Raw genomic sequence first — 13050 nt, 5'->3', positions numbered from 1 at the left:
TACATATGGAGAGAGTAATAAATACTAGAGAATTCTTACCTATGCATAAAAAAAAACTTGAATACTAATATCTATAAAATAAAATAAATCTAAAATTGAAATTACTTAAAAATAATAAAAATAAAAATTGATGTAACTTTAAATAATTGGTTATTGATATTAAACTCAATTCAACTATAGGATATATATGAATTGACACTTTTTCTTTTATGTGTAATTTATAAAATAATTTTAAGTGTTGGAGTGTTAGGAAGTTATAAATGGTGTTGAGAAGATCAAGATGCATGCATGATGATATATATAGTGATGCATAAGTTTATATAACTAACCAATCTCTTTTTCTATCAACTTGATCAAATTCAACTCCTTTGTCAATAATTCTATTATTGCCTTTGGCAGTTCGGTAACAAGAGAAACTGATCCATATCTGATTATGAATCATACGCCAAAGCAAAAATAGAAATATAAGAAAAGTTGATATACCCCTTTCACTTTTATTGTTATCAACACTACAAAAAAAAAAATCTATTGTGACACTAAACTTTTGGTGATACATATTTGTTAGTTATTATAGTTACTTTAAGCTACAAAGAGAGTGTCACATATTCTAATTTAATATCAATTTATAATAACTTATAAAAAATGAAATACTCACATAAAAAAATCAACTCACCATTCCCTAGAAAATCGTTTGACGCAACAACAATTAACTTGCTCCAGAGCAACTCTTCTTAGAAAAAAAATTTCACCAAAAATCAATTCACCCCTAAACAATTCACACCTTCATTCCCTTTAACGTCTTCATCTCAGAAATTGTCAGAGTTAATTTTCGTTCTTCAATACAAGGCCTTCATTTTTATTTTGAACTCTAAAATTCTTTTTTCATATTTCTTCTCTTCTCAATTTGTTTCCTTATTTTATCTCAGAAATTGTCAAAGTTGATTTTTCGTTTTTCTGTTGAAGAAGCTTTTCCCGATTTCGTCTTCAATCAATACCTTCAATTTACTCTTCAATCGATTTCCTCGTCAATACGTGTTCATCTTCAATCGGATTTATCTTACTGTTCAACGATTTACAATTTATGATTTAAGATTTTGTTATTCAGACTCAGCGATTCAAGTTCAACGATTTAGGGATTCACGAGTAAGTGAAAATTGTTTTTCCTCTGTTAGCAATTTGCATTGGTTGAATGATTTGATTGATTTTAGTATTTTATATTTTAAAATTGATTTGAGGTTCTTCTATTTTCATTTTAAGAGAAAGGATAATGAAAATGCAAAATACAAATATGGAGTTTCTCATCTTCAAATTTGATTGAAGGATTTTGTTAAAATAATATCATGTATTATAGCTTTCTAACTTTTGATATTTGAGCCGATTGTCTATTTGTAAGTATTCTGATCATCATATGCAAACACATAAATTATTCTACTATCACTCATGTTTCAATTGCTGTATTTTCATTCTGAGAAATAAATGAAAATTTTTCTTATGTATGTATTATATAATATATATGAAGAACATTTTCTCCCTATAGAACAATGTATAAACACTAAATTATCTCATTTACTCAATAATAATATTAGAAAAATTGCAATAGTATTGAAATACAACACAAATATTAATACAAAATTACAGCAATGATGTAATTTATCTGTATTTGGATCTTGTTTGATGATAGATACTTACATACATACATACATACATACATACATACATACATACATACATACATACATACATACATACATACATACATACATACATACATACATATATATATATACATATATAAATTAATTTTCTATCAACTTTTGTCAATATATGTAAAAAATATCTTATGGTCTTATAAATACAGATGGAGAAAATAGTAAATACCAGATAATTTTTAGCTATGCATAAAAAAAAGTTGAATACTAATAATTATCGAGTTTCTCATCTTCAAGCTCAGGTTTTATTAAAATATTTTGTTGAAAAAATATAATGTATTGCAGCTTCCTAACTTGTGATCTTTGAGTCGATTGTCTAATTGTCAATATTCTGATCATCATATGCAAACACATTATTATTCTACCATCACTCATGTTTCAATTGTTATAATTTCATTCTGGAAAATAAATAAATGTTTTTCTGATGCATGTATTATATAATATATATATATATATATATATATATGAAGAACACTTTCTCCCTATAGAACAATGTATAAACACTAAATTATCTTCTTCACTTAATAATAATATTAGAAAAATTGCAGTAGTATTGTAATACAACACAAATACTAAGACAAAATCAAAAAATTGTAGCAATGATGTAATTTATCTGTCTTCAGATCCAGCTTGATGATACATACATACATACATACATACATACATACATACATACATACATACATACATACATACATACATACATATATACATATATACATATACTTGCATTGCAGTGTTGTTTCAGTGTGGAAAGAGAATGATATATAGAGAGGTTAATGATTCATAATACTAAGTTCAGTTTCAAACTAACAATGATATATATTCCTTTAAGTTGCAAATTGGATATGCTGAGTAAACTCTCTTACCTACATTAGGCCAATCTGCAATGTACACTGAATAACGTCCTTCCATCAACTTCCCCACTGCAACTGGATTGACTTCATCAGCTGCTGGTTTGGTTTGTCATGGTAATACACTTTTATACTGATTTCTTTAAGCTTTCATTCATTCATTAGTTATTATCAATACCAAAACAAACTAGAATTTGTTAGTGGTTATCGGCTAGTAATTTTGCAGTCTTCCAACATTTCCTCAAATTGCAAAACCATTGGTAGTTTGCACATTCAATTCAATATGAAACAAATCGTTAGTTTACCATACATTTGAGGTTAATGCAGGTTGCATTGCATGGGTGTTAATCCACCAAATCTAATTTTGATTGATTAGCTGATTTAGCAAGTTTAATATTGTAAGTATAGAAGTACGCCTAAGAGGGGGTGAATTATGTGTTAGTAAATTTTCTTGTTTTCAGTGATATGGTAGTTGAATTTTCTGAGTTAATATAATGTCTACTAATAATAAAGTGCAGTAAATAAATCAACACAATAGATTTATCCTGGTTCCCCTTATAACCAAAGGTACGTCCAGTCCTCTTGCACTCCACAAGAGATTGATTCACTAATTGTCAGAAAATGTACAACTTCCACCTTGGGATTCTTGCTACAAACTTCTAACACCACTTCTAAGATAACACACCATTATCTTAGATTAAGCTACTTTTAAGAAAGTATTACTTTCTTTTACAAGTGATACAATATGATTTGAATAAGAATAAGGAGAGGTATATTGATAAACAATCCAAAAACAATTCAAGTACTTGAGAACCTTTCTGAATGATATGAAAATCAAATGCAAGTACTTTGTAAAAAATCAGAATTTTGTTCAAAGTTGTTCAAGGTATTGATTCAAGGATTGTGTCTTGTTTGATATGAAGTTATGGGGTATTTATACGCCATAAACATCTCTTCATATTCGTGGCCATTGATCCAAGAGGTTTGATGAAAAAATACAATGAATTGGAGCCATTCTAGATCTGAAAAATGGTATTTCTTCCAGTTGTATTGGAATACAAGATGTGTGTATTCGAATAGACCTCTTTGTAACGTTCAAAAATATTCAAAAATTACACCTTGTATTCGAAAACACATAAGTGTAGTCGAATACAGATTAGTGAAAATTTGCGATTGACTTACTTTGTATTCAACTACAGAAGGTTGTAGTCGAATACAGATATAAGGATTTTGGCCACTGACTTGATGTGTAGTCGACTACACATAGTCGTAGTCGAATTCAGCTTTGAGACTTTAGCTTCTGACTTGCTTTGTATTCGAATACAGGATGCTGTATTCGAATACACTTATGTATTTTGTCAAAAATATTAGTTTTAAGACTTTGCTAATGCTATTTTGACTTTTGAAAATACTTTATATGCATATGTAAATATGACTTGTTCTCATGTAATTGAATTATTGGTTTGCATCATATACCTTTACATTTTAACATTTAATATTTGGATTTGAAACTTTATTAATGAAGATATTTGAACTTCTTTTTGAGGTTGTTGCTTTGACCATAATGGTTGATCTTTGTCTTCATCAAAAACTTATAGTTTACATTCTCCCCATTTTTTATTATGACAAAATGTTGTTGTTGTGGAGAGATTTGTGGAAATTGAATCATTGCTCCCCCGTAATATATGCGTACTCCCCCGTTGTATGTGATTAATTAATAAATTGTTTGAGGACCTACAAGATGTTTAAGGCAACAACAACACCAAAATTTCTCCCCCTTTTGACATGATCAAAAAGAAGGAAAATATAGAAACATACAATATCAAGAATATAAACACAATTAACGGAAAAAATATCACATTTTGGAATCAAAAGAGAATGACATAATAAAGGATGGAGTCTTGTTCAATAAAGTACATCAAAATGACCGAATTAATAAGCAAAACCAAACTAAAATACTTAAACATCCTAACAACAAAATATTACACAAGCAAACAAGCAAATGAACTTCTAGCATCAAACTAGTCAAAATGCGTTGGAATGTGGAAATGATCAATTTTGTCAGATAAACTACTAATGTCATGGGATAATGTGTCATAGTTGCGAGCAATAGTAGTTTCGATGTTGTGGAAGCGAGTGCCGATAGAAGTAGTCAGATTTTGGAATTGAGTTTGGAAGAAGGTTTGGAAAGAATCAAGGTGAGCCATGAGCATTTGATTGGAAATATAATCATCATCAGAGGCTGTTTCCTCGCCATCTTCATCAGCCTGGACAGCAACATTTGAGGGTCCAGCAGTGTCTTCTTGAGCAGCATCAAATGGTTGATCATAATCACCTTTATGCACAAAAGATTCAAGCTGCTCATTCCATACTATCCGCATGCTAGGCAGGACGCCCAAATCCAACATATTTTCTTTTGTGGGTGTATACATGACTTCATCAGAGAAGTCCACCCCAAAGTGTTCTAAAATCCGGGAAACTTCCTTCGCATATGGTAATCCAATTGCCTCTCGGGATCCAAACATGACAGATTTCACAAAGTATTCCCAATTTAGTTGACAACCTTCATACATGAAATTCATAATTTGTAATTCAAACTCCGAAATTTGGGAGTAATTTCCAACCTTCGAAACCAGAATGTAGCTAAGGAAATAGTGCAAAAGGCGATAATCAACGGTAAGATTTCCCACTCCATACCGTTGTTGGGCATATTTGGAACCAGCCTGAGTCCGCTTTTGTTCAATTGTGCGTTTGTCAAACCGACATAAGGCAACATACGCATCATACTTAGAGATATCAGCCCATTCACATAAGTTGTTGGGACAAAACTTTTGAACGTTAAAGGGAATGTTCAGAATTTCGCCTATAGTTTTGGTATTTAACCTAATGGTTTTACCCTTAACTCGAGATACCAGCATTTTTCCATCTTGGATGAGATTGCAATAAAAAACCCTAACTAAGTCAGGATAGACAGGACCTTTGTAGCCTATAAACTTTTCAACATGTTGTGCTTTGAGCACCTCAGGAAATTTAAAGGCAGAGAAAGAGTTTAAAGTACCATATTTTGGAATGATAAGTCGCTTGTCAGAGTAGAATGTGCGACAACGACCAATATATTCCGGTGTGTGAAGAACCCGGGATAAATCTGTGATGTTGGGATTCCTTGTTTGTTTTCTTGAGGGACCCACTGCTGCATGCTTGGTTTTTGGTCCTCGTTTGCGGGCATCCATGGTGAGAAAGAGGGTTTTGGTGACAAATGGGTTTGAGAGAAAATGTGAGATATGTGAGAAATCTGATGATGAATGACAAGAAAGAATTAACGATTGATATAGTTTGCAAGGTTGGGTAAATGGGTAACTGAGTGAAAGGAGGATGGACGAGATTTTGGGAAAAGAGAGGAAAGGCTACACCTAGTTGTATTCGAATACACATTGTTCTGGGCAAAAACGCGAAGGTGTATTCGACTACACCTAGTTGTATTCGAATACACATTGTTTTGGGAACGTGTATTCGACTACACATAAGTTGTATTTAAATACAAGATTTTCTGGAAAAGTATGTATTCGAATACAGACATTTGTATTCGACTACATATGCGAATTTTTGCCTAAAAACTAAATTTTTATGGAAATCTCAACATGTAATACACAAATTTATATTTCAAGAAACAATAATCATCAAGGAATTTTATTTTAACAATTTTAAGATGAAATTTTTGAAGAGAAATGACATACTATATGTATTATGCAATTTCAAAGATCGTTTTCATTTAAAATACCAAGTTCTCTTCGGATCTTATAAAATGAGTCCTTAGGTAAAGGTTTTGTAAAGATATCAGCCAATTGATTGTCTGTATCGACAAACGTTACCTCAACATTACCTTTCAGCACATGATCGCGTAGAAAGTGATGACGTATATCGATGTGTTTAGTCTGAGAGTGCATGATTGGATTCTTTGAGATGTTTATTGCACTTGTGTTGTCACATCTTAGGGGAATGCATCTGAGATCAACTCCATAGTCATGTAATTGTTGTTTGAGCCAGAGAATCTGGGCAGAACAACTTCCTGCTGCTATGTATTCAGCTTCAGCAGTACTAAGTGCAACACAAGCTTGCTTTTTGCAAGACCATGAAACTAGTGCACTGCCTAAGATATGGCAAGTGCCGCTTGTGCTTTTACGATCCGTTTTGCATCCTGCATAATCTGAATCATAATATCCAACTAGGCTACATATGCTACCCTTGGGGTACCATAGGCCTACATTTGTCGTTCCTTTCAAATACTCCATAATTCTTTTAACGGCTACATGATGCGATTCTTTCGGATCTCCTAAAATCTTGCACACAAACAAACACTAAACATAATATCTGCCCGGCTGGCCATTAGATATAATAAGGATCCAATCATACCTCGATATTTGGATATGTCGATTGAAATACCTGATGCATCTTTATCAACATAGGTTCTAGAGCCCATTGGAGTTGCACTTTCTTTGCAGTTTTCCATTTCAAATCTTTTGAGTAATTCTTTACAATATTTTGCCTGATTTATGAAGATGCCATGCGCAAGTTGCTTGATATGAAGCCCAAGAAAATAGTTTAATTTTCCCATCATGGACATTTCAAATTCTCCTTGCATTATTGAAGAGAATTCTTCACATATGTCATTATTGGTTGATCCAAATATTATATCATCAACGTAGATTTGGACCAATAAGGTGTGACCATTATCTCTTTTGACAAATAATGTTTTATCGACTTTCCCTTTTTCAAATCCTTGTGCACATAAAAAGGTGCTTAATCTATCATACCAAGCTCTTGGAGCTTGTTTTAGACCATAGAGAGCCTTTTTTAATTTGTAAACATGTGAGGGATTTTTGGAATCTTCAAACCTAGGTGGTTGTTTGACATAGACTTCTTCATTTATGTATCCATTGAGAAAGGCACTTTTCACATCCATTTGATATAACTCAAAGTTCATGGAACAAGCATACGCAAGTAGTAAACGTATTGCTTCTAACCTTGCTACCGGAGCAAATGTTTCGTCAAAATCTATCCCTTCCTCTTGATTTTAAACACCCATTTTGTACCAATTATGTGTTTATTTCCAGGATTATGAACAAGTTCCCATACTTGGCTTCTTTCAAATTGATTGAGTTCTTCTTGCATGGCAAGTATCCATTGATCATCTTTAAGTGCTTCACCAATTTTGGAGGGTTCGATTTGAGAAACAAATGCCATGTTTAAGCAAGCATCTTGCAATTTTAACCTTGTTGTGACTCCTTTATTTATATCACCTATGATGTTGTCAATAGGGTGATATCTATGGGTTCTCCATTCTTTAGGAAGATCATCACTTTGCCTTTCAATATTGACTCCACTTTCTTGTTGAAGTTCTTTGCTTGGATCATTACTTTCAAAAACATCATCATCATCACAAGAAATAACTATAGGTTCTCCATTCTTTAGGAAGATCATCATTTTGCCTTTCAATGTTGACTTCACTTTCTTGACCTGGTTGATCAGTTTGATGTTCTTTGCTTGTATCATCGCTTTCAAAAACATCATCATCACAAGGAATAATATTTTTCTCTTTTGTGGGGTTAGTTTCATCAAAAGTTACATGCATTGATTCTTCGACTAATAAAGTTCTTTTATTGAAGATTCTAAATGCTTTACTAGATAAAGAGTAACTGATAAATATACCTTCATCAGTTTTTTCATCAAATTTTCCAAGGTTGTCTTTACCGTTATTTAACACAAAATACTTACATCCAAAAATGTGGAAGTGAGAGATATTGAGTTTTCTTCCTTTGTAGAGTTCATACGGAGTTTTCTTAAGGATTGACCGAATGATTACCCGGTTGGAAACATAGCATGTTGTGTTTACAGCATCTGCCCAAAAATATTTTAGTAGGTTTGAGTCGCTTAGCATAGTTCTTGCGAGCTCTACCAAAGATTTATTCTTTCTCTCAACAACTCCATTTTATTGTGGTGTCTTTGGTGCAGAAAAATTGCGGAAGAGAAGAATAGAAAGAAAGAGAAAACTACATAGGTTTTAATGCTACAAAATTGTCTAATTTTTTTGGCAGAGTCAAGGAGTATGCAGCGTAAAGCTCGTGAGGAGGTAAGAAGGATCTTGGAAGAACAAGAAAAGTTGAGTAATGAATTGGATGAAAAAAAGGCGGAAGCTTGATTCCTGGAGCAGAGATCTTAATAAACGTGAGGTACTAACTGATCAAGAGAGGCAGAAACTTGAAGAAGACAAGAAGAAGGTAATGTATATTACATTTTTTGGTGATTATTAGTATATGCCCATTTTGTTTTTGTTTTTTTTATCACGTATCTTAGTTTCTTATCTACAGTTGTCCCTTGCAAATTTTTTGACCTTTTTATCTATCGTTTCGTTCTAATATCCTTGGGTGCTCGAGTTGAATAACGAAGTGCTTTATTTTGATCCTATTGACTCCCTTTACGTGAATTCCAACTTGGATTGGCCTTCCACCATAAATGGTTTTAGTTTTAACCACCTCATTAATGTAATATGTTATGTGATGTATTAGTGTCATTTTTTATTTAAAAAAGCATCTTTTAAAACCCACAAATAGTGGCCATATGTGCTTTTTGATGTCCCACTTTCTAATCTTTACATGCTTGAGACGACTTTGAAATTACCAGCTTTTATGTGTGCTTTTATATAACTCTAATCTAATGTTAATTCTTTGTTTTTCTAGAAAGATTCGAGGAATGAATCACTTTTGTTGGCTTCAAAGGAGCAGAAGATAGCTGATGAAAATGTCTTAAGGCTTGTTGAAGAGCAAAAGGTTTGCCTTCTATTGAGTCTCTTGGTTATGAAGAGACAGTATTACTGTAGCATACGTTGTTTATCACTTACCAATTACCATACATTGTGAGTGCCTTCTGCTGATGTGGATTTCCAAATTTCCAGAGAGAAAAAGAAGAAGCCTTAAACAAGATCTTTCAATTGGAAAAACAACTAGATGCCAAACAAAAGTTAGAAATGGAAATTGATCGGAGTTAAAAGGAAAGTTGCAAGTTATGAAACATCTTGGAGATCAAGATGATGCAGCTATCAAGAAAAAAAATGGAAGAAATGAATGAGGAATTGGAGGATAAAGTAGAGAGTTTGGATAATATGGAGTCCATGAACAAAACCCTCATTATCAAGGAGCGCCAAAGCAATGATGAACTACAGGAAGCTCGTAAAGAATTAATAGAAGTATGATATCATTTACTTTCTCTCAATTTTTCAATTATATAAAAAAAGAAATGTTACTCACACTCGTTGCATCCTTTTAACCTTTCTCTTCATGTATTCTTAAAGATAACCAACTAACTAGGTGCATAGAGTTCTTCATGCTAAGCTATATAGTACCTGGATACAGATTATCTTCGCTTTTCTGTAGGAAATAAGAATTTTGATATTTTGTTGTTCTACTGTGAATAGAAATTATAGAATATATTGTGGAGACTAAAGTTGCTCCCCTTCTCTTTCTTTCTAATTTCTGTTGTTTTAGGGGTTAAATGAAATGCTGACAGGTCCTAAAACTAATATTGGTACCAAGAGAATGGGAGACCTTGACCAGAAGGTTTTTGTGACCGCCTGCAAGAAAAGATTCCCTCTAGAAGAAGCTGGAATAAAGGGTGTTGAACTTTGCTCTTTGTGGCAGGAGAATGTGAAGAATTCCGCTTGGCATCCTTTTAAAGTGATCAGAGTTGATGATAGACATGAGGTATGTACCATAAAGACATATTTTGTGTTCTTGTCGTAGTTATGCCTCAGTAACAAAGGTAAATGCTGTGAAAGAGGTAAGTTTTTTTGAGAACTTGTGTTTTTATTACATTGAGAAGAGATGTGGAATGGGGAGATGAGATATATTCAGCCGTTGTTACAGCTGTGAAAGAAGTAAATGAATACAATCCAAGTGGTGGATATACTATTTGGGAGCTATGGAACTATAAGGAAAAAAGGAAGGCAACATTGAAAGAGGTTATTAATTATATTGTGGAACATATGAAGCAACTTAAGCACAAGAGAACATAGGCAAAAGGTATGTTTCAGATTGTCATCTTAGTTCTCGTTCAGCACTGATTTGACCCATTGATGAGTACTGCGTCGATATTCCCTTTCTAGCTTCACCAACTAAAATATAATTTGGAAAGAAAGGAATAGTAACCCGGTTTTAACCATATGCACATGCAACAACTTTTAGACACTTGTCGGGTGTAGTAATAAATAATGTACTCATTTAGGCTTATATTGAATGTTGTCTAATATCTAGAATGAGCTCTTTTTTTTTTTTAAATATCCAACATCTTTATAGAGTACTTTAATTCAATACATTAATCTTTTCTACATTTTGTTATGACTTGTGAATGATGAAATGATCGGTTTCCATATCAGTTAAGGGCGTGACTAGGGTTAAGTTATCCACGCGCCCTAGTATCTATTTGGCAATAGTTTGTTGACATAAAAGGAAATGCTCATATAATTCTTTATATACATTCTTTATATAAAATGACATAAAAGGAAGTGATTATGAAAAGCTTTTCAAAAGGTAATAACAAACTAGTTTATAAATTTTGTCAAATAAGCTAAATATTTGCGAAACAAACTCAATCTTTGCACCTGACATATGTTGGTGCTCCCTGTGTTGTGCAAATGCAATCACGGGCATTAATCAATTGTTCTTTTTCTAATGTCTATCATGGATAATTTTGTGAAGCAAAAGATGGAAATGAAATGGGGACTGAAAAAATCAAATATAGCAGCTTTTTTTTATTTTTTATCTTATTTAAGATGGAAAAGTTTCTGATATTTGGACAGTTACATGATAGACATTTGATATATAATTGCATAAATGCAAATTTCAATTCAGTTTTATGCCTGTTAAAATCTTAATGAATGAGTACCTTGAGTCTTTGCAGGGGAGAACTACATCATTTCAGCAATGGGGAGTTGGACAGTAGGACCATTTTCGTGGGATTGTATGATTGTTGTGTTGTACCTTGAGGCTTTGGAGAGCTATAAATATGGCATTTCAATGGAAGGATGAAAGGTGGACTTTTTTCATATGGGCTTCAAACTTCAGTGAGCTGTTTAATCTGTTGTGGATAGGAACACCTTTATTCTGATAATTTTATTCCTAAAATTCCACCATGAACTAATTTAGGATGAAATGGTTCTTGGTTCCGGTAGATGTTCACTCTGGTTATTTTATGCCAATGGGTGCTGATTATTAGTATAATTTATAGTTTACTAAAGGATTTCGACTTTGAAGTTTTAAAGAACTACGTACTTTGGATCGTATAACTTGCGAAATAAATCATTATCTTCTAAATAAAATTGATAAATTATGTGTACAACTTTATTATGATTTTTTGTAAAATTTTCTTGCTTTGTTTAATAACTTCGAACAAAATTGTTTAGTATGAAATTATCAAAATAGGTTTGAATGTCAGTATATACGTCTCAGTAGACTTAAATATTTTGGCTTTATACACATCATATAAGTTTTTCTAAACTACAAAAATATTCTATCTTGTAAAAGTTACTCGGGGATGTAGATTTTTTGCCCTTCTTTTTAAGGAGAATAAACTTTTGACAAATCCACACTTGTACTTGGATTTATAATGGAGAGTAATTATAGCATGGGCCACCATAGAAGGTGTTTTGTAAAAGATAATCTTGTTTTTAACTTTAAACTGTTGGGTCTAACAAAAACACATTATAATGAGTGCAATGAGGGAATTGATAACGTATCTAGTGGGTATATAATCTAAGAAAGGTGAACTTTTAGGTATTAAATTATGTTAGTTGTGAGCAAATGGAAGTTCTCTCTGATTTGAGTATAATTTAAGAAGGTTTGTTTCCTTGGCTCAATTTCCCTTTTATCATATATTAAACATATTACAAACTCTAACAAAATATGTTTTTGATACTTAATTCACAAAATATGTACATCATGTTTGGTTAGCTTTAAGATCTCACCTAGAGTTTGATCATTTTGAGGGTATAGTAATACTAAATAGTTTATGTACTATCGTTGACAATATTCTAAAATAGGATCATTGACTCTAGGAACCACGTTTAAAACCGTAGATCCATCGTTGCGAGAGTTTCACTAAACAAGCCAATAAACCATTTCATCATAAGAATATTCATATACAAAAATATCTCATACATTCATTCAAAACTATTATATATATATATATATATATATATTCACAATAATAATTATATATAGTTACATTCATATCTCATGACTTTTTTTTTCTTTCTCAAGATTGTTGGAGAATCATAAGGACCTTAGACACATGTTCAATTAAGTGGATAATGGTATGAATAAAAAAGAAAAACTTTACTTTTAAAATTCAAGCAACCTGATTTGAAAAGTTTAAGGGACATCAGCGATCAAATAAAAACCATACAACGTGAGAGTTTCTTTAATAACTATGTTAGGATC

General features: G+C 32.1%; 1 pseudogene; it reads left to right on the top strand.

Moving 5' to 3' along the window:
- Positions 1-5819: 5819 nt before the first annotated feature.
- LOC101512210 (factor of DNA methylation 1-like) lies at positions 5820-11618 on the top strand (annotated as a pseudogene).
- The last annotated feature ends 1432 nt before the right edge of the window (positions 11619-13050 follow it).

The sequence above is a fragment of the Cicer arietinum genome, chromosome 5, assembly GCF_000331145.2.
Source record: "Cicer arietinum cultivar CDC Frontier isolate Library 1 chromosome 5, Cicar.CDCFrontier_v2.0, whole genome shotgun sequence".
Lineage (NCBI taxonomy): Eukaryota > Viridiplantae > Streptophyta > Magnoliopsida > Fabales > Fabaceae > Cicer > Cicer arietinum.
Note: the sequence above shows the minus strand (reverse complement) of the source record. Positions and strands in the feature narration are given on the sequence as shown.